The sequence below is a fragment of the Mesoplodon mirus genome, assembly GCF_964341445.2.
Source record: "Mesoplodon mirus genome assembly, chromosome: 20".
NCBI lineage: Eukaryota > Metazoa > Chordata > Mammalia > Artiodactyla > Ziphiidae > Mesoplodon > Mesoplodon mirus.
In genome coordinates, this window is record NC_138996.1 from 30704398 (window position 1) to 30728326 (window position 23929).

A 23929-nucleotide genomic window follows, 5' to 3' on the forward strand; every position below is an offset into this window, starting at 1 on the left:
AGAGCCCGTGGGGAACAGCAGAAACGTGAGCAGCAGCTACCTGGGAGAAATGTGTTAACTGACCCAGTGCCAGGAAAGTCACCCAGGGTCCCGCTCAAGGAGCACCTACCCTCACTGCAGGAGGCACAGCTGCCCACCGCCCTCCCCTCAGCCCTGCAAACGACGGCATTTCCCACAGTGGTCGGGGGACTCGGCCTTTGTCCTTCACGTTCACAGCCTGCCATCTCTTGCAAAAGCGTGACTGACCCTCCGTTTGCCTCATACCTGGTTCCTCAGGGCTCCAGCCTGCAGGTCGGCCCCTTGGGTTGATCGGGAGGGGCTGGCACAGGCCAGACCCGGGCCAGCCCTCCAGACCCCAGAGGCCTGGGCCACCTTTCTCCGCCGCTGCCCCAGGTAATTCCAGAGAACTCGGTGCTCTGACGGCACGGGGTCCGCTTCTCACTTTTAAAGGTGAGCAGTTTCCCCCGACGGAGGCTTTGCTGGGGTGAGACCCCCTGTCCAGCTCTGGCCCGGGGGTCACGCGACAACGCCCCGGGATCAGCCGGGACGTGACGACTCGGTTCCCTGTGTAGAGTCTGAGTGCCTTACCGTGATCCACCCCGGAGGGAATCCTGCCTGTCGCATCTTCATTTTGAAGCGGCAGCACAGGCGACCTATGTCTTGTGAAGTGACCCCACTTCCTCGTAGCTCAGAAGACACTGAAATACGTACACCTGTGGCTTCCATTACATTTCAGAGACTTTGCTGGTGGTGCAGTGGTTAAGAATCCACCTGGCGGTGCAGGGAACACGGGTTCGAGACCTGGTCCGGGAAGATCCCACATGCCACAGAGCACCTAAACCCATGTGCCACAACTCCTGAGCCTGGGCTCTGGAGCCTGTGAGCCACAACTACTGAACCTGCGTGCCACAACTCCTGAAGCCAGCACACCTAGAGTCTGTGCTCTGCAATGAGAAGCCACCGCAGTGAGAAGCCCGTGCACCACAAAGAAGAGTAGATGCAACTCGCCCCAACCAGAAAAAGCCCGCACACAGCAAGGAACACCCAACGTGGCCAAAAATGAATTAATTTAAAAAACCTGTACAATCAGGGAAAGGGAATCCTGTGTCACAGCTGCTGATGAAATCCACAAACATCGTCTTACCGTGTTGAAGCCCCAGGCTGAGACCCGCACTCCGTCCACTGCACCAAGGGCACACCCGCTCAGCCCACAGCACAGGACGGCGCATGGGGACACAGCCCGGCGCCCCGGGCCTGGATCTCAGCTGCGACGACTGGCCTTGCGGCCATGGGCAGCCGGCCCTCCCTCCGGCTTCTTCCTCCATCTGTGAGCTGAGCCTGGTCCTCACAGCCGCAGAGTTTCTGGCTCCACAGACTCACCCCTCGGCTCACCCGAGAACAGCCGGGTAGGAGTATCCGTGCTGCCAGGGACAGACAGATAAGACCCAGTCTGTGTCGAGGGTGAGGGGGCTGGGGACGGGTAGAAGTCTCAGGTCCCCAAGCGGGATGAACGCAGATGAGGTTCCCTCAGCAGGTGACCTCTGTCCCCCAGGACAGCCTCCCTGCAGCCCACAGCTGTGCCTGCAGTGCGTCAGCCTCCCCCTCCAGCTTCATGTGCCGTGAAGGGTTAGTCGTTAGGAGAGCCATTTACTAGTCCTCTCCGCCAAAAGCTAGATGTTTACCTCGGGCAGTCACCTCCTCGCTCCGGGTCAGGCTCGCCTCCCTGGGAGCTGAGATGCTGGCCCGGTCCACGGGACCAGCTGGTGTCCTTCCTGGCGGCAGGGGGGGCGGTCTACATCCACCGGATCCGGTGCCCTGGGCTCCTCCAGCCTTCATCCTCCACTCAGGAAGTGCTCTAGCCAGGAGGGAAGGGAGGACTGTGGGCCTGGGAGGAAGGAGCTGCCTCCGAGTTCTGAGAACTAAGCAACTGAAAGACTACCTATTTCTGGTAACGAGTTACTTGTGTCTTCAGACTAACAGGGAAGGCCCGGCGTCTGAGGTTGCTGAGCCCAGCTGGACCAGGTTTCCCATCAGGGGCTTTCTGGAGATGGTGCATTCGAGCACCCTCCTAAATGACATGTCACAAGTCAATCAGTCACAGTTACTGAACCAGGTTCGTTCGGCCTGCTGCAGAGCCAGCCAAGATGCTGAGATGCCGGGGTCTGCAGCAAGAAGTGCTTAACTGCAAGGCAGCCAAGCAGGAAAGCTGGAGAACAAATCTCACATCTGCTTCCAAGAAGGCAAGGGGCTGGGGTACTGATGGGACAGTGAATAGGCCTACCATGATTGGAAAAAGCTGTGTACTCGTCCTCCTGCGCAGGCGTAACTAGGCTCCAGCCCTCTGCACGTTCACAAGGTCTCCAGTGCTGGTGCAGGCCCAGTTGAGGGGTCGGTGGTTCTACCCCATCTCAACTGGCTCAGCCCTAACTCGACACAGCTGACCCCAAGTTCCTGGAGAACAACTCCGACAAACACTTACTGATCAGGCTGCCGGGAGAACACGCAAGTCCTCACAACCCTCATTAGGGATGGCAGGTGGAGTGCGTTTAACCCACGGGTTCAAGGTTCAGCACCCCCATCTTCTCATCGTGCCTCCACCTCAAGGGAGAGGGGTGACGATGCTTCTGGCTACTCCCTGCTCACAAGGGCCACAGATCCAACAAGGGCTTGAGAAGTCAAACTGTCAAGCACTCACTTGAGTGCATTTTCTTGTTTCTGGTTTGACATTAATACTGATCCCAATAAACAAATACCACCCAGGCACCAGCTGTCAAGGCAGCCACAGGACCAAGACTGGTAACTGAAACTACAAAGACATACCCCTCAGGGGCACAGAGAATACCAGCCATGGCTCACATTTAGGACTTTTACAGATCCAGGGAAAGACAGGGGTCAGGTGATCAGCCTGATAGGTTACCAGCGCAACCAAAGTAGAAGTCCTTCCAAGCCTGGGAAGTTAGAAACAAAGGACTAACAAGAGAACAGATCCTTCTTGTAACAAGTTATTTAAATTGCCTTCTGAGGCGTCTGATGTGATCAAAGCCACCACTGCAGCAAACCCACTCACCTTGATTTCTTTCTCGCAGCTTCTGAATAGCACCTGAAGATCTGTCGGGGTTCACCTGCCTCTGGAAGAAGTCAGGGTCGGGGGCTGGAACCAGGCAAGGTTTGGATGAACTTGGTCGCCGTTTTCCTTCTGCAGCCTGGTTTCCGTTTCCCATCGCATTTCTCGTAAGGTCCCGTACAGCAGGGATGAAGCCGGTCTCCTGTATGTTTATCCTTCAAGATTTCAGCCTAGGGTTTCTGTGGAACTGCCTTTAAAAGCTTCATTAAAAAGGGTTTTGCTATGAGTCCAAACTTGGGGGTCCAGGTGTAGCAGCGCCCAGTCGCTCCCAGGAATCCCACAGTTGTCTCCTGGTGGCAACTGCAGTCCTGGCTAGAGCTCCCTTCCCAGCAGGGAGCAGCTGTCCTTGAGTTCAAAACCCCAGAATATTTAACAGAGAGCTGAGAATCTACCTTTTTCTTGGACACCTTACAGCCTCTTTCAGCCTCTTTCAGCCAAGAAGTTCGAAGTCAAACCCGTACCTTGGTCTCAGGAGTCCTTTGTCTCACTGGTAATCAGGGCATTGTCCACATCCTGGAGCAGGGCTCCCCTGTTTAGTTCAAGGTCCCTCACGTCTCCCCGGGATTTCTCCAAGTATTGTGAGAATTTTTAACTCCCTGAGGAAGCACTGTCCAGCCCTGAAAGCGGACACCTCTTGGGATTCAAAACTCAAGGGTGTGAGTCCAAGATGGTAACCCAACAAGGGTCTGTGCAAAGAGTCATTAGCGGAGTGTGGTTAGGGGCTAGGGATGAATTCCTACAACTTGTTAATTGCTCTTCAATCATGTATCACATTCACCTGTGGACCAATCACCACGTGACCAGCAAGAGCACATTGGGTCATAATGCAGGGAGGCTGGTAGGAGTTCACCCCACGCTTTGCTGGCTACTTTAATGGATACTGCATTCAGTTTGGAATGTCTGCCCCCCTGCAGAGCCTGACCCGCACAGGTGTGGCCATCTCCGCTCTCCCCAGCGCCCCCCACCCCCCCATCCCCCAGACTCACCCTCTGTGGTATCGCTCCCAGAATCACTTCAGGCTGTTTTTGAGGTGAGAGTTTTAAGAGCCTGCAGCGTGCAGGTCTCCTCTGCTGGTGATTTAATGTCCACTCAGCGTCCAGCTGCAAAGGCAACCCTGGCTTTTCATTTAGTCCATCTCATCCCCGAAGGGGACTGAGGCCATCAGGGATGGACGGAAAGCTACCAGTGCTTCTTCCCCAGCCGGAGAAAAGGTTCTCTCAAGGGTTCTCCACACACCCCTATTACTATCAGTCTCAAAACAGACCTTAGAAAGCCGGATATTTAAAACCAACTTCCCCCCACCTCCTGTGTTGATAAGCCCCACCCTTGACTTCCTACTGCCACGTCACCCATATGCAAGACAATGATGGGCTCGGAGCGATCATCCTTGGTCACTGGCATCATCATTTACCTGGGGCACCTGAGGTGCCACCTGCTTACCTTCAAGAGTCTCAGGATGGGGCACTCTTCCAGCGTCCCTCCTGCCTGCAATATTCACGTTTGGGGGCGGTCCCACTATCAGGCTCCGCATGCAAGCGGTGGGGGGGGCTTGAGGCCTCCTACCTTTTCCCGAGCTCCTCATGGGGGCCTCCGTTTGGTCCGGCTCTTCCCTGGGTTCAGGCGGCCGAGAGCAGAATAACCTGTTTCATTCTCCTTTGTTCCCTTTTCTCCTGAACATGGTCCCTGCGATTAAAAACAAGACAATTGGCGCAGTGGTTGAGAGTCCGCCTGCGGATGCAGGGGACACGGGTTCGTGCCCCGGTCTGGGAAGATCCCACATGCCGCGGAGCGGCTGGGCCCGTGAGCCATGGCCGCTGAGCCTGCGCGTCCGGAGCCTGTGCTCCGCAACGGGAGAGGCCTCAACAGTGAGAGGCCCGCGTACCGGAAAAACAAACAAACAAACAGCCGCCAAAACACAATCAGACATAGACGGACATGAACACATGAGACGAGAAACCAGAGCCCCAGCCTCCAGCCCCAGTACCTCAGCAGTCGCGACTTTTTCTATTGTCCCCCAAACGCCCACCAGCCGGGCCTCCAGCCACCATCGGGTCAACAATGGAGACACAGGTGCGTTTCTTTAACGAGCTCACTCACCCAGAAGATGTTCTCCTATCCAAACCCCAAAACCGTTTTTCTGGCACAAAACGAAACATGAACTAAACGTCGGGGTGCCTGGTGGGGAACTGGGGGACGGCCCTGGAGCTAAGGGACCCGAGGCTCAGGCTCGGCCACCGGCTCCCGGTACCCAAGAGGGGCCACGACCCTCGGGCCAAGGTTCCTCTGGACTCCCTCCCGGCCGGCTTCCAAATCTGTTACCAAACCAAGGTCGTCTTGCTCCACGCACAGCAAACTGAGGTTGGAAGCAAGGAGAGGTTTACTCAGAGCCAGACCAGGAGAAGAAATGGAGCCTCAAGCCCACCTCAGGGAAAGCCAGGCCTCGCCCGGTCAGGAATAAAGCGGTTGGGAGGGGTGGGGCCTGGGCGGCGTATGGCACGTGGGGGCGGGCTGAGGCGTGAGGCACGTAGGGGCGGGCTGAAGCGTGTGGCGCGTGGGGCACGTGGGGGGCGGGCTGAGGCGAGAGGCACGTAAGGGCGGGCTGAAGCGTGAGGCACGTGGGGCACCGCCTGAGGTGGGGTGGGGGTGTGGTGCACGTGGGGGGCAGGCTGAGGCTGGGGGTGGGGGCACATGGGGGGCGGGTTGAGGAAGGGGGCCGGGGCGTGGGGGACGTGAGGGGCAGAGGCTGAGGCGGTGGGGTCAATGTGGGGGACGTGGGGGCGGCTGAAGCCGGGGGGCGGGGCGTGGGGGACGTGTTGGGCGGGCTGAGGTGGGGGGCGTGGGTGACGTGGTGGGCGGGCTGAGGCCGGGTGGCGTGTGGCACGTGGAGGGCGGGCTGAGGTGGGAGGGCGGGCGGGCTGAGGCTGGGTGGGGCGTGGGGCAGGTGTGGGGCCTGGGCGGTGCGGGGAGGGCGCAGGGAAAGGGATGAGAAGAAGGTGCGTAATGGTCCTTCTGCGCAGGCGTAACTAGGCGCCAGCCCTGCCCAAGGTCACCAGTGCTTAGGCAGGCGTAGTTGAGGGATCAGTGCTCCTATCCAGACTCAACCAGCTCAGTCTAAGCTCGAGGCAGCTGAGCCTCCAAGCTGCTGGAAAACAGCTCAGGCAAACAGCTTACTGTTTAGGCTCCCTGCCGCTTGGAGGACATGAAGTCTTAAAATAACCTTGATTAGTGAGGGCAGGTGCAATGGATTTACTCATTACCCATGATTTCAGTTTGAGCCTCAAACGAGGGAAGTGGCTGTGATCCTTGACTTATGAGGTTTTAAAATGAGATTGCTCACAGAGATAGAGCCGCTAGGAGACGTTCAGTTGCTCACGGTCAGTGTCCGGGGTTGAAACCTGGCCCGACTAATAACAGGGTCTGGGTGGGGACACAGAGTGTCTCATGCCCGCTTCCTCCTCCTGAAACCTGGGGCAATGCCTCCGACGAGTGTTTAATGACTTAATATAGGAAAGCAAATATCTCGACTTACTCTCATATTTTAAACTGACAGCCAGCTCTTCCGAGGATCAGAACCTCAGGAACGGAAGTGGCCTTAAAAATCATACAACCCGGGCTTCCCTGGTGGCGCAGTGGTTGAGAGTCCGCCTGCCGATGCAGGGGACACGGGTTCGTGCCCCGATCCCGGAAGATCCCCCATGCCGCGGAGCGGCTGGGCCCGCGAGCCATGGCCGCGGAGCCTGTGTGTCCGGAGCCTGTGCTCCGCAACGGGAGAGGCCGCGGCGGTGAGAGGCCCGCGTACAGCAAAAAAAAAAAAAAAAAAAAAAAAAAAAAAAAAAAATCATACAACCCAAGTTTAAAGTGCGTTTTAGAGCATCACATAAGCAAACAACCTGACCTATAGGGGTTCAGAGAAAGAAGAAACCGCTAGGCGGCGGGGGCTACAACGGAGACAAGTCTTAAGCCCCGAGTTAGATGGGAGCTCTGAGAGCACAGGTGTGGCCTGTATGGACCTGCAGGTTGTTGACTGCACGAGGGACTTGTGGCAGCTGAAAGCCAAGAGCTCCACTCACCAAGCCCTGTACTTCCAGTTTGTGGACCAGTAGGAGAAGGGCAGTGAGGAACCTCGTTCAGGGGGCAGTATCTATCAGTGTGGGTTTAAGGAGAAGGGCTGGACCACCTTCTAGAACTGGGGCTTCATGGAGGGAGAAGGGAGCAGACTGGGGGCCAGTTTCAGCAGAGATGAAGTAGGAATCCGCCCCGCTTTCCTGCGGTGCCTGGCAAAACAATCCCTCAGCATCAGCTGGGTGCAAGTAACAGCAGTGCAAGCAATAAATAGTGATACAAGTAATAAATAGTGATACAAGCAATAAATAGTGATACAAGTAATAAATAGTGATACAAGCAATAAATAGTGATACAAGTAATAAATAGTGATACAAGTAATAAATAGTGATACAAGCCATAAATAGTAGTATATGTAATAAATAGTGATACAATAGTGATACAAGCCATAAATAGTGATACAAGCCATAAATAGTGATACAAGCCATAAATAGTGATACAAGTAATAAATAGTAGTATATGTAATAAATAGGGATACAATAGTGATACAAGCCATAAATAGTGATACAAGTAATAAATAGTGATACAAGCCAGAAATAGTGATACAAGCCATAAATAGTAGTGTATGTAATAAATAGTGATACAATAGTGATACAAGCAATAAATAGTGATACAAGTAATAAATAGTGATACAAGCCATAAATAGTGATACAAGTAATAAATAGTGATACAAGTAATAAATAGTGATACAAGCCATAAATAGTAGTATATGTAATAAATAGTGATACAATAGTGATACAAGCCATAAATAGTGATACAAGCCATAAATAGTGATACAAGCCATAAATAGTGATACAAGTAATAAATAGTAGTATATGTAATAAATAGGGATACAATAGTGATACAAGCCATAAATAGTGATACAAGTAATAAATAGTGATACAAGCCAGAAATAGTGATACAAGCCATAAATAGTAGTGTATGTAATAAATAGTGATACAATAGTGATACAAGCAATAAATAGTGATACAAGTAATAAATAGTGATACAAGCCATAAATAGTGATACAAGCCATAAATAGTGATACAAGTAATAAATAGTGATACAAGCCATAAATAGTGATACAAGCCATAAATAGTAGTATATGTAATAAATAGTGATACAATAGTGATACAAGCCATAAATAGTGATACAAGTAATAAATAGTGATACAAGTAATAAATAGTGATACAAGCCATAAATAGTGATACAAGTAATAGTGATACAAGCCATAAATAGTAGTATATGTAATAAATAGTGATACAAGCCATAAATAGTGATACAAGTAATAAATAGTGATACAAGTAATAAATAGTGATACAAGCCATAAATAGTGATACAAGTAATAAATAGTGATACAAGCCATAAATAGTGATACAAGCCATAAATAGTGATACAAGTAATAAATAGTGATACAAGCCATAAATAGTGATACAAGCCATAAATAGTGATACAAGCCATAAATAGTAGTATATGTAATAAATAGTGATACAAGTAATAAATAGTGATACAAGCCATAAATAGTGATACAAGCAATAAATAGTGATACAAGCCATAAATAGTGATACAAGTAATAAATAGTGATACAAGCCATAAATAGTGATACAAGCCATAAATAGTGATACAAGTAATAAATAGTGATACAAGCAATAAATAGTGATACAAGCCATAAATAGTGATACAAGTAATAAATAGTGATACAAGCCATAAATAGTGATACAAGCAATAAATAGTGATACAAGTAATAAATAGTGATACAAGTAATAAATAGTGATACAAGTAATAAATAGTGATACAAGCCATAAATAGTGATACAAGCCATAAATAGTAGTATATGTAATAAATAGTGATACAATAGTGATACAAGCAATAAATAGTGATACAAGCCATAAATAGTGATACAAGCCATAAATAGTGATACAAGCCATAAATATAGTGATACAAGTAATAAATAGTGATACAAGCCATAAATAGTAGTATATGTAATAAATAGTGATACAATAGTGATACAAGCAATAAATAGTGATACAAGCAATAAATAGTGATACAAGTCATAAATAGTGATACAAGTAATAAATAGTAGTATATGTAATAAATAGTGATACAATAGTGATACAAGCAATAAATAGTGATACAAGCCATAAATAGTGATACAAGCCATAAATAGTAGTATATGTAATAAATAGTGATACAATAGTGATACAAGCCATAAATAGTGATACAAGCCATAAATAGTGATACAAGTAATAAATATAGTGATACAAGTAATAAATAGTGATACAAGCCATAAATAGTGATACAAGTAATAAATAGTGATACAAGCCATAAATAGTGATACAAGCCATAAATAGTGATACAAGTAATAAATAGTGATACAAGCCATAAATAGTGATACAAGCAATAAATATAGTGATACAAGTAATAAATAGTGATACAAGCCATAAATAGTGATACAAGTAATAAATAGTGATACAAGCCATAAATAGTGATACAAGTAATAAATAGTGATACAAGCCATAAATAGTGATACAAGCCATAAATAGTGATACAAGTAATAAATAGTGATACAAGCCATAAATAGTGATACAAGCAATAAATAGTGATACAAGTAATAAATAGTGATACAAGCCATAAATAGTGATACAAGCCATAAATAGTAGTATATGTAATAAATAGTGATACAATAGTGATACAAGCAATAAATAGTGATACAAGTAATAAATATAGTGATACAAGCCATAAATAGTGATACAAGTAATAAATAGTGATACAAGCAATAAATAGTGATACAAGCCATAAATAGTAGTATATGTAATAAATAGTGATACAATAGTGATACAAGCAATAAATAGTGATACAAGTAATAAATAGTGATACAAGCCATAAATAGTGATACAAGCCATAAATAGTGATACAAGCCATAAATAGTAGTATATGTAATAAATAGTGATACAATAGTGATACAAGCAATAAATAGTGATACAAGTAATAAATAGTGATACAAGCCATAAATAGTGATACAAGCCATAAATAGTGATACAAGCCATAAATAGTAGTATATGTAATAAATAGTGATACAATAGTGATACAAGCCATAAATAGTGATACAAGTAATAAATAGTGATACAAGCCATAAATAGTGATACAAGCCATAAATAGTAGTATATGTAATAAATAGTGATACAATAGTGATACAAGCCATAAATAGTGATACAAGTAATAAATATAGTGATACAAGCCATAAATAGTGATACAAGTAATAAATAGTGATACAAGCCATAAATAGTGATACAAGCAATAAATAGTGATACAAGCCATAAATAGTAGTATATGTAATAAATAGTGATACAATAGTGATACAAGCAATAAATAGTGATACAAGTAATAAATATAGTGATACAAGCCATAAATAGTGATACAAGTAATAAATAGTGATACAAGCAATAAATAGTGATACAAGCCATAAATAGTAGTATATGTAATAAATAGTGATACAATAGTGATACAAGCAATAAATAGTGATACAAGTAATAAATAGTGATACAAGCCATAAATAGTGATACAAGCCATAAATAGTGATACAAGCCATAAATAGTAGTATATGTAATAAATAGTGATACAATAGTGATACAAGCAATAAATAGTGATACAAGTAATAAATAGTGATACAAGCCATAAATAGTGATACAAGCCATAAATAGTGATACAAGCCATAAATAGTAGTATATGTAATAAATAGTGATACAATAGTGATACAAGCCATAAATAGTGATACAAGTAATAAATAGTGATACAAGCCATAAATAGTGATACAAGCCATAAATAGTGATACAAGCCATAAATAGTGATACAAGCCATAAATAGTAGTATATGTAATAAATAGTGATACAATAGTGATACAAGCCATAAATAGTGATACAAGCCATAAATAGTAGTATATGTAATAAATAGTGATACAATAGTGATACAAGCCATAAATAGTGATACAAGCCATAAATAGTGATACAAGCCATAAATAGTAGTATATGTAATAAATAGTGATACAATAGTGATACAAGCCATAAATAGTGATACAAGTAATAAATAGTGATACAAGTAATAAATAGTGATACAAGTAATAAATAGTGATACAAGCCATAAATAGTGATACAAGCCATAAATAGTGATACAAGCCATAAATATAGTGATACAAGCAATAAATAGTGATACAAGTAATAAATAGTGATACAAGCAATAAATAGTGATACAAGCCATAAATAGTAGTATATGTAATAAATAGTGATACAATAGTGATACAAGCCATAAATAGTGATACAAGCCATAAATAGTAGTATATGTAATAAATAGTGATACAATAGTGATACAAGCCATAAATAGTGATACAAGCCATAAATAGTAGTATATGTAATAAATAGTGATACAATAGTGATACAAGCCATAAATAGTGATACAAGTAATAAATAGTGATACAAGTAATAAATAGTGATACAAGCCATAAATAGTGATACAAGCAATAAATAGTGATACAAGTAATAAATAGTGATACAAGCAATAAATAGTGATACAAGCCATAAATAGTGATACAAGCCATAAATAGTGATACAAGCAATAAATAGTGATACAAGTAATAAATAGTGATACAAGTAATAAATAGTGATACAAGCCATAAATAGTGATACAAGTAATAAATAGTGATACAAGCAATAAATAGTGATACAAGTAATAAATAGTGATACAAGCAATAAATAGTGATACAAGCCATAAATAGTGATACAAGTAATAAATAGTGATACAAGCCATAAATAGTGATACAAGTAATAAATAGTGATACAAGCAATAAATAGTGATACAAGCCATAAATAGTGATACAAGCAATAAATAGTGATACAAGCCATAAATAGTGATACAAGCAATAAATAGTGATACAAGCCATAAATAGTGATACAAGTAATAAATAGTGATACAAGCCATAAATAGTGATACAAGTAATAAATAGTGATACAAGTAATAAATAGTGATACAAGTAATAAATAGTGATACAAGCCATAAATAGTAGTATATGTAATAAATAGTGATACAAGCAATAAATAGTGATACAAGCCATAAATAGTAGTATATGTAATAAATAGTGATACAATAGTGATACAAGCAATAAATAGTGATACAAGTAATAAATATAGTGATACAAGCCATAAATAGTGATACAAGTAATAAATAGTGATACAAGCAATAAATAGTGATACAAGCCATAAATAGTAGTATATGTAATAAATAGTGATACAATAGTGATACAAGCAATAAATAGTGATACAAGTAATAAATAGTGATACAAGCCATAAATAGTGATACAAGCCATAAATAGTGATACAAGCCATAAATAGTAGTATATGTAATAAATAGTGATACAATAGTGATACAAGCAATAAATAGTGATACAAGTAATAAATAGTGATACAAGCCATAAATAGTGATACAAGCCATAAATAGTAGTATATGTAATAAATAGTGATACAATAGTGATACAAGCCATAAATAGTGATACAAGTAATAAATAGTGATACAAGCCATAAATAGTGATACAAGCCATAAATAGTGATACAAGCCATAAATAGTAGTATATGTAATAAATAGTGATACAATAGTGATACAAGCCATAAATAGTGATACAAGCCATAAATAGTAGTATATGTAATAAATAGTGATACAATAGTGATACAAGCCATAAATAGTGATACAAGCCATAAATAGTGATACAAGCCATAAATAGTAGTATATGTAATAAATAGTGATACAATAGTGATACAAGCCATAAATAGTGATACAAGTAATAAATAGTGATACAAGTAATAAATAGTGATACAAGTAATAAATAGTGATACAAGCCATAAATAGTGATACAAGCCATAAATAGTGATACAAGCCATAAATATAGTGATACAAGCAATAAATAGTGATACAAGTAATAAATAGTGATACAAGCAATAAATAGTGATACAAGCCATAAATAGTAGTATATGTAATAAATAGTGATACAATAGTGATACAAGCCATAAATAGTGATACAAGCCATAAATAGTAGTATATGTAATAAATAGTGATACAATAGTGATACAAGCCATAAATAGTGATACAAGCCATAAATAGTAGTATATGTAATAAATAGTGATACAATAGTGATACAAGCCATAAATAGTGATACAAGCCATAAATAGTAGTATATGTAATAAATAGTGATACAATAGTGATACAAGCAATAAATAGTGATACAAGCCATAAATAGTAGTATATGTAATAAATAGTGATACAATAGTGATACAAGCAATAAATAGTGATACAAGTAATAAATAGTGATACAAGCCATAAATAGTGATACAAGCCATAAATAGTAGTATATGTAATAAATAGTGATACAATAGTGATACAAGCCATAAATAGTGATACAAGTAATAAATAGTGATACAAGTAATAAATAGTGATACAAGCCATAAATAGTGATACAAGCCATAAATAGTGATACAAGCAATAAATAGTGATACAAGTAATAAATAGTGATACAAGCAATAAATAGTGATACAAGCCATAAATAGTAGTATATGTAATAAATAGTGATACAATAGTGATACAAGCCATAAATAGTGATACAAGCCATAAATAGTAGTATATGTAATAAATAGTGATACAATAGTGATACAAGCCATAAATAGTGATACAAGCCATAAATAGTAGTATATGTAATAAATAGTGATACAATAGTGATACAAGCCATAAATAGTGATACAAGCCATAAATAGTAGTATATGTAATAAATAGTGATACAATAGTGATACAAGCAATAAATAGTGATACAAGCCATAAATAGTAGTATATGTAATAAATAGTGATACAATAGTGATACAAGCAATAAATAGTGATACAAGTAATAAATAGTGATACAAGCCATAAATAGTGATACAAGCCATAAATAGTAGTATATGTAATAAATAGTGATACAATAGTGATACAAGCCATAAATAGTGATACAAGTAATAAATAGTGATACAAGTAATAAATAGTGATACAAGTAATAAATAGTGATACAAGCCATAAATAGTGATACAAGCCATAAATAGTGATACAAGCCATAAATATAGTGATACAAGCAATAAATAGTGATACAAGTAATAAATAGTGATACAAGCAATAAATAGTGATACAAGCCATAAATAGTAGTATATGTAATAAATAGTGATACAATAGTGATACAAGCCATAAATAGTGATACAAGCCATAAATAGTAGTATATGTAATAAATAGTGATACAATAGTGATACAAGCCATAAATAGTGATACAAGCCATAAATAGTAGTATATGTAATAAATAGTGATACAATAGTGATACAAGCCATAAATAGTGATACAAGCCATAAATAGTAGTATATGTAATAAATAGTGATACAATAGTGATACAAGCAATAAATAGTAGTATAATAGTGATGATTAAAGCAATAAATAGTGTAAGTAATAAATAGTGATACAAGCCATAAATAGTGATACAAGTAATAAATAGTGATACAAGCCATAAATAGTGATACAAGCCATAAATAGTAGTATATGTAATAAATAGTGATACAATAGTGATACAAGCAATAAATAGTGATACAAGCCATAAATAGTAGTATATGTAATAAATAGTGATACAATAGTGATACAAGCAATAAATAGTGATACAAGTAATAAATAGTGATACAAGCCATAAATAGTGATACAAGCCATAAATAGTAGTATATGTAATAAATAGTGATACAATAGTGATACAAGCCATAAATAGTGATACAAGCCATAAATAGTAGTATATGTAATAAATAGTGATACAATAGTGATACAAGCAATAAATAGTAGTATAATAGTGATGATAAAAGCAATAAATAGTGTAAGTAATAAATAGTGATACAAGCAATAAATAGTGATACAAGTAATAAATAGTGATACAAGCCATAAATAGTGATACAAGTAATAAATAGTGATACAAGCAATAAATAGTGATACAAGTAATAAATAGTGATACAAGCAATAAATAGTGATACAAGCCATAAATAGTAGTATATGTAATAAATAGTGATACAATAGTGATACAAGCCATAAATAGTGATACAAGCCATAAATAGTAGTATATGTAATAAATAGTGATACAATAGTGATACAAGCCATAAATAGTGATACAAGCCATAAATAGTAGTATATGTAATAAATAGTGATACAATAGTGATACAAGCAATAAATAGTAGTATAATAGTGATGATAAAAGCAATAAATAGTGTAAGTAATAAATAGTGATACAAGCAATAAATAGTAGTACAAGTAGTAAATAGTGATACAGGGGATAAGAGCACAGCCACCACCACTGTTGTTCTTCCCCTGTGTCATGAAAGACTTCATTACATTTACAAGGAAGTTCAGGCTTGACTTTTATTGGTTTTTTTCAATTTTTTAAAAAAGATATATTTGACATATAGCATTGTATTAGTTTCAGGTGTACAACATAATGATTTGATGTATGTGTATATTGTGAAATAATCATCACAGTAATTCTAGTTAACATCCATCCCCTTACATGGTTACAAAATGTTTTTCTTGTGATCTTTTAAGATCTACTCTCCCAGCAACTTTCAAATATACAATATTGTTAACTTTAGTCACCATGCTGTACATTACATCCCTGGAACTTATAACTGGAAGTTGGTAGCTTTTGACCCTCTTCACCCATTTCGCCCATTCCTCACCCTCATCTCTGGCAACTGTCAATACAATCTCTGTATATACACATATATGTGTACATAAGTGTGTGTGTGTGTGTGTGTATATATATATATATGTATATACACACACACACTACACCTTCTTCATCCAGTAATATGTTGATGGACACTTGGGTTGTTTCTATATCTTGGCTATTGTAAATAATGCCGTGGTGAACTTGGGGGTGCAGATATCTTTTCCAGATAGCAGTTCTGTTTCCTTTGGATAAATACCCAGAAGTGGGATTGCTGGACCATATGGTAGTTCTATTTTTAATTTTTTTTGGAATTTCCATACTATTTTCCACAGTGGCTGCACAAATTTACTTTCCCACGCACAGTGCACAAGGGTTCCCTTTTCTCCACATGCTTACCAACACTTATTTCTTGTCGTTTTGATAACAGCCATTCTAACTGGTGTGAGGTGATGTCTCACTGTGGTTTTGATTTGTATTTCCCTGATGATTAGTGATGTTGAGCATCTTTTCATATGTCTGTTATCCACTTGTATGTCTTCTTTCGAAAAATGCCTGTTCAGTTCCTCTGCCCATTTTTAAATAGATTCTCTGGTTTTTTTTGGCTACTGAGTTGTATGAGTCCTTTATATATATTTTGGGTATTAAACCCCTTATCAGAAAAAGAGGCTATCTATTCCCCGTTGTATTACTGGCGGGAAGTGTGAGATCATCCATCCCAACTCACAGGGCTGAGAAATTAAACACTTTATCCAGTCATCCAACTAGTTGAAGCATGGCTAAGGTGAAGACATACATCTTTCTATTTTCAGCCAAATGCACATTTTATTACCACAGGATGTTGCTTCTTATGAGTAATGTTTAACTAGCTTATCATTTTCAATTAAGATTCCCATGTCTGTTTTCAGAAAAGGAAATGCTTAGGAGATTTTAGAAAATGGTATCATTTTCCCCCTCGAACTAGTTTGTTGATTTTTTTCATCTTCGGCAACATGGTGGTCTTGTCTAAGTTTCATTGGAGAAGGAAATAGGAAAACAACAATACTGTGAGCATACACTGAGTCATAGCTTTTCCACAAATGCTTTCAAATCTTGGCTGGATCTGACCCAGCAGGGGACAAGGACCAGAAAGGGTAGGGCTCTTTGTTTTTGAGAATAGCTTCTTTGTTGTCTGCTTGTTAAATAATTCAGTCAGATTTAAATTGGGGGATAATTAGGTGAAAACCAAAAAAGGTAAAAAGTGATAAAAGCTAATTAAAATCTCTGATTTGGAATGTAGTAAGAAAACTGAATCTATTGGTACTAAGGGCTTGCCAGTAAAATTGGCACCTTATGGGGGAGTGTCTGGTAGACTGAGTGTCCCTAGCTGAAGGTGGTTTGTGACACAGAACTTATCCTGATCATTAGTTGAAGTTAATATCTGTGACAGTATTGCTCTGATTGTTGCTTTATACCCAGGCAAGCACACAAAACCTAACAAAGCTACATTACCATGCATTTGGAACTATAATATAAAACACAGTGTTTCTATCCACATAAGTAAACCAAAGAGAAAAATAATAGAATTGAACATGAAATTATTTAAATTTTATATCAAATGTTGCTGCCCCCAAAGAAGTAAGTTTAATTAGAGAGGAAGGAGGGAGAGCCTTGAGAGTCTGAAAGGAGGCCACAAGGATGATGAACTCTAACATTCATAGTGTTTCTTTGTCACATTAAAACTCACTTCAGGGACTTCCCTGGTGGCGCAGTGGTTGGGAGTCTCCCTGCCGATGCAGGGGACGCGGGTTCGTGCCCCGGTCCAGGAGGATCCCACACGCCGCGGAGCAGCTGGGCCCGTGAGCCATGGCCTCTGAGCCTGCGCGTCCGGAGCCTGTTCTCTGCAAAGGTAGAGGCCACAACAGTGAGAGGCCCACGTACCAAAAAAAAAAAAAAAAAAAAACCTCACTTCAGGGATTCCCTGGCAGTCCAGTGGTTAAGACTTCGCCTTCCAATGCAGGGGTACTGGTTCGATCCCTGGTCAGGGAGCTAAGATCCCACATGCCTTGCGGCCAAAAAACCAAAACATAAAACAGAAACAATATTGTAACAGATTCAATAAAGACTTTAAAAATGATCCACATCAAAAAAATATTAAAAAGAATAGTCTCTTTAAAAAAAAAAGAAAAAACTCACTTCAAATTCTGCCTCTTCTTTACCTTGATATCTGACTCACTTAAAAAAAATGAACTCGGGGCTTCCCTGGTGATGTAGTGGTTGAGGATCCACCTGCCAATGCAGGGGACACAGGTTCGAGCCCTGGTCCAGGAAGATCCCACATGCCACGGAGCAACTAAGCCCATGCGCCACAGCTACTGAGCCTGTGTTCTAGAGCCCACGAGCCACAACTACTGAGCTCGCGAGCCACAGCTACTGAGCTTGTGAGCCACAGCTACTGAGCCCGCGAGCCACAACTACTGAAGCCTGCACGCCCGTGCTCCGCAACAAGCAAAGCCACCACAATGAGAAGCCCGCACACCGCAACAAAGAGTAGCCCCCGCTCGCCGCAACTAGAGAAAGCCTGCGCACAGCATTGAAGACCCAACGCAGCCAAAAATAAATAAATAAAATAAATAAATGTATTTTAAAAAAAAGAACTCCCTTGAGGTACAATTTACATACTATAAAGTCAATGGACTCATTTTAAATATACAGTGAGATGAGTTTAGAAAAATGCATACACCTATGTCACTGGTACGCCAGCCAGCATCTCCATCACCCCAAGTGCCCGGCGGGGGGGCTCCTCCTAAGCCATCCCCCCCTTGCCCTAGACTTCACTGTAGATTATTTTGCCTGTTCCAGAACTCCATATACATGGGAATAGACAGCCCTACGTGTCTGACTTCTTTCACTCAGTTAACCTTTGCAGATTTATCAATATTGTTCTTTTTGATTACCGAGTAGCATTCCGTTGTATGGATGTAACAGGATTTGTTTATCTAGTCACCTATTTATTGATGGGTTGTCTCCATAGGGGCTGTTTTGAATAAAGCTGCCAAGAACACTCCTTGTACAAGTCTTTTTATGTAGTTGGGATAAATACCTAGGGGAATGGCTGGGTCAGATGGCACTTATACACTTAATTTATGAGACTGCAGGTGGTGTTCCCAATACAATGTCCTATCTGTGCCCCCATCACCAACATACAAGAATTCCAGTCGTCCCACGGCCTTGCCGACACTTGGTGTTGTCAGAATTCGCCACTTTATCATTCCAGGAGCTGCCTCATTAATCTTTCGAATAACTACAAGAATTAAACTGTAGTGTGATCTGCTAACACGGTCTAGTGGGAAAGGCAGAAACCAATGCAGCTGACCCTTGAACAATGGGGAGGTGGGAGCACTGACCCCCAAGCCATCGAAAACATGGGTACTGCTATCTCTGCCTCAAAAACAAAGGAAATGGTCCATGACTCAGCCAAGGGCAGGAAGCTGAAACAGTCTGGATGGGATCAGGACTCAACCCCTAGTTCTTTTGATTCCACATATTGTGATCTCTAATCAAACACAAACTTTCCCCAAACTTAGTCAACTTAAAAATCTGTAAAATGAAAATACAGGTACTACGCTTATTGAAAAAAAAATTCACACATAAGCAGACCCTTGTAGTTCAAACCCGTTCAAGGGTCAGCTGCAATTATACACTCCAAGCTGCCCTTGATCACTGCAGCCTGCAGGTAAAGAGCAAGGCAGAGGCACAAGCCACCTTCCACCTGCTTTTGCATCCGTCTGCTCACCTGAGCTTACATTTCTGTAAAGTAGAGGTTGGGACTTGATTCTGCTGGAGTTCAGGAGGGAACCATCCTAGGTCTCTGAGATTCGGCGTGACTGCATCTGATCTGCTTTGTGCATCCTCTGGCTGCTGTGTAGAGACTGGCCATCAGGAGGATGAACTTAAAAAGGGAACACAGAGACACATGACACAGCCCAGACTCTGATCCTGAAAGCTGACTGTAGGGCTGGAGAGAGTGTAGGCGGAGAAACGGGCAGGTCTGAAAACACCTTAACCAGGAAGGCACCGCGTCAGGTAAGGGAGAAGGCAGCTTTGAGCAGCCAGGCCTCAGGGTGCAGAGCTCGGCACAGAGACAGAGCTGCCCGCTCGCTGCCTGGGGGCAGCAGCCGGGGACCAACCGGGTCCTCAGCCAGATGTTTCAGCAGAGTGATGGCCAGAGAAAGAACTTCTACTCACAACACTTCTGACACCAAGCGCGTGGGTTTTTCCGCACGTCCACCAATCCTCCGACACCAGCTGGGTGTGCTACCATCCACACGGAGTTACCATCACGTCCTGCAGTAGAGGGCTTGGTGTCACGATGCCCAGCTCCACACACCAGCCCAGGTCTCTCACACTTCTGACTTGGGTCCCCACAAGCCCTTTCTTGGGTTCAGTGATTTGCTCACAGAACTCAGGCAAACACTGCTTATGTTTTCTGGTTTATTACCTACTGAAGGATAAGATTAAAGGATACGGACAAACAGCCAGATGAAGGGGCACAGAGGGCAAGGTCTGGGAGGGTCCCGGGGGCAGGAGCTTCTGTCCCGGGGAGTTGGGGATGTGTCCATCCACCTGGAAGCTCTCCGAACCCCATAGTTTGTGAATTTGTTTGGAGGCTTCATCACGTAGGCACGATCCATTGTTAACTCAATCTCCAGCCCTCTCCCCTCCCCGAGGATGGGGGTGGGGCTGGAAGTTCCAAGCCTCTCATCCTGGCTCAGTATTTCTGAGCCATCCTGGAGCGGCCTCACTAGATCAAACATGCTCCCATCACCCAGGAAGTCCCAGGGGACTGCGGAGCTCTGTGTCGGGCACTGGGGGCAGACACACATCTGTCCGCTAGGTCACAGCTGTGTCACAACAGCCAGGCGGGAGGGGGCGCAGCGGGCAGGGGAGCTGGGAATTGAAGCGGTGGGCATCTCAGGTCGGGGTCTGCAGACACACACCCTCGTTCAGAGTTCACGTGAAGGGTCCCAGAAACAGAGGTGGGGCCCGCCTGCAGGCACCGTGATGAAGGTCTGGAAGTTGGGGTGCGGATCTGTGGGGTGGATGGAAGCAGAGAGAGAGCAGAGGTCTGAACCTGGACTACAAAGTAACCGCGGGGGCCTTGGGCAGGAGCGGGGCGACGTGTCTCCGAGAACGGCGTTCACGTCCTTCTGGTGTGGGCAAAGGGAGGTCACCCTCTGCCTCAGCAGTTCTAGATACAATGGGAGTCAGCGTCCTGCTGAGAGGGAGAAGCGGCGGTCGGGGGGTCAGCCCCGTGGGATGGTCAAGGCTGGGATCATCCCTGTGGGGATGGGAATGAACCCCAGCAAAGGAAACATCCTCGAGGTTCATCCTGGGTAACGCAGCTCCAGAAACAGGGGGGAGAACTAGAAGCAGGGACTGCGGGTGGGGTCGGTCTGAGCCCCTCTGTCCACTGCAGCCTCCTTCCTCTCCTCCGCTGCTCGGACCACTCGGCACCAGAATTCCCAGAGCCCAGACACGGTCCTCCCCCTCCCCCTGCATTCCTCCTCCCCCTGCATTCCCCCACCCCCTGCATTCCCCCTCCCCCTGCTCTTCCTAGCAGTCCTGGACGATAATAAGGTCAAGGTGGCTGACTGCCCAACCCTGAGGCATGCTAGCCTCTTACAGGATGGCAGGGGCTGCAGGTGCCCTACTTCTCACCGGCAGAGAAGCTCAGGCCACCAGGTCAGAAAAACAGATGTACCTACACACAGGAGTGGGGTGCGGGGCGTTCCTTTGGGCTCCTCGAATCATGGCACCTTCCTGACTGCGTGTCTCCTCGGCACCGACGACCCTTGTGCTCACCCTGCTGAGAATCAGAGCTTATTCTGGGCAGGACCAGGGCTCTCCGAGCAGGAAAGAAGCTTCTAGAACTCACCCGTCCTCCTTCTCTGTCCCTTCTTGGACATTCCTTTCCACTTCAGCTCCCCAAACTTTGAACCGTCCTACCAGAGGAGAGGAGGGGAGGGCGGGATGGAGGGAGGGAAGAGACACAGCGCTCCAGCCCACACAAGTCCAGGTGTCACCTGCCAGCCTCAGGGGAGCCTGCATGTGAACCTGAAGCCCTGGGATGGAGGCCTTGCACCCAGCTCCCGACCCACGTCTGCGGCTGGTGGGCGATGCCTGCCCTTCTCGGGGCCCTTCGTCTCCCCCGCTGGACACGGAGCAAAGCGAGAAAACAGCTCGGGCCTCGCGGCAAGGGCTCTGGGAACAGAAAAGCCCTGTCTCCGCCTGGAACAATGCTTCCTTCTCGCCCTCCAGATTCCCGTGACGCCAGGAACAGCAGCCGCGGGACCCGCCTCACTGATCTTGCCGGGTTCCTCCGCCTCGTCGCCGCTTCTTGGCTTTGCTTTCCCTCCCCCGCCCCCTCGTGTCCCGTTGGGCTGCCGGCCCTCGGAGGGGACGCGGGTAGGGGCGGGGCGGAGTGGAGATGCTGCAGGCAGGCCGCGATCAGGGCACAGGGTCTGGGAGCCCCTCCCACTCGCCAGCCACCTCCGGCCCAGACCGCTGGTTTGGGGCTGAGCGAAGGCACGCACACACCCGCCACGGCGGTCGTTTCTGTAGAGATGGACACGCAGCTCTGGGCAGAGGGTGTGCTCCAGGTCTGTTCTCTTTTCATGCAACGCAGTGTGTTTGAGGTTCATCTCAGCCACTGCGTGCAGTTTATTCCTTTCTGTTACCGTCCTTTCTGATACTGTTACACACAGCGCTCTCCCGTGGGACCAGACCACACCTCGTGGCTACAGCCACCCTTTGATGCAATTTGACTTTTCCCAGTTTTGAACTATGTGCACTGTTTTGAACAGTTTGAACTGTTAACGAATTAAAAAATTCTTTTTATGGTCTTTTTACAGGCTTATGTTTTCCTGTACCTTGAAGGAATACCTAAGAGGGGGGTTGCTGTGCTTGTCCTACGAGAAACTGCAAAACAAATGTTCCAAATGATTGTACCGCTTTACACTCCCATCAACAATGTGTAGTTGTGATGCTTAATATTATGGGGCAACTGACGGCCATGGGTTACCCAGATTGAACATTTTTTCCAGGTGCTTCCAGAGAAGATTAGCGTTTGAGCCCGTGGACTCAGTAAATGGCCCCCACCCCATGTGCGTGGGGATCGTCCAATCAACTGAGGGCTTGAAAAAAACAAAAGACGGAGGAAGGAGGAAGTCCCCATTTTTCTGCCTCATTGATGAGCTGGGTCATCTCAGGTCATCTTCTCCTGTCCTCCGACTGGGATTCACACCATCGGCTCCCTTGGTTCACTGGCTTTCCTGAGTCAGATGGCACATCCTGGGGCTTGTCAGCCTCCATACCTGTGTGAGCCACTTCCTCATATTCAGTCCCTTTCTCTCTCTCTCTCTCCCCCTCTCCCTCTCCCTCTCTCCATATATGTATATAATATCCCACCGGTCAAAGAGGAAATTGCAGTGGAAATTCTGATCCTCTTCCACATCAGGGCTTACAGGGAATGGTGCTATATCTGAAGAACACTAGAATAAACTAGACAGCACTGAAGGCTTCAGTCAGAGTTCTTTCTGCCCCAGCACCATGCCCCACCCACTTCAGCATTGCCCTTCCTGGTGGCCCTGAGCTTAGGGGGTCAACACAGCCATTGTGGAAATGGGGAAGCTGCACTCTGTGCTTCTAGTTATGATGCTGCTACTGTATTGTCCCCATGGTCCAAAATAACATGATTTCTGAGTGAAAAATGATGACAATAGCAGCCTCCTGAACTTCCTTAAGTTTCTTAAAATGCAATTGTGAGCCATCTATTAGAAATAGTGATTCAATATGTTTTCTTGCTCCTGAAAAAAAAAAGTTAGATCCAACTTATATTATGGCTTAGTGAGCATCTACTCTTCCCAGACATCATACTGCGTTCTTTGTATAGTTCTCCCTTTTAAACATCTTAT

The 23929-nt window shown here is 43.5% G+C and overlaps 1 long non-coding RNA gene across 1 annotated transcript; it reads right to left on the reverse strand.

The window, feature by feature from the left end:
• Positions 1-20118: 20118 nt before the first annotated feature.
• LOC309795916 lies at positions 20119-21806 on the reverse strand. The gene is made up of 3 exons (XR_014292385.1): positions 21722-21806; positions 20954-21045; positions 20119-20300 (listed from the first exon to the last, which is right to left on the reverse strand). It is a non-coding gene; the product is annotated as an uncharacterized lncRNA (long non-coding RNA).
• Positions 21807-23929: the final 2123 nt, after the last annotated feature.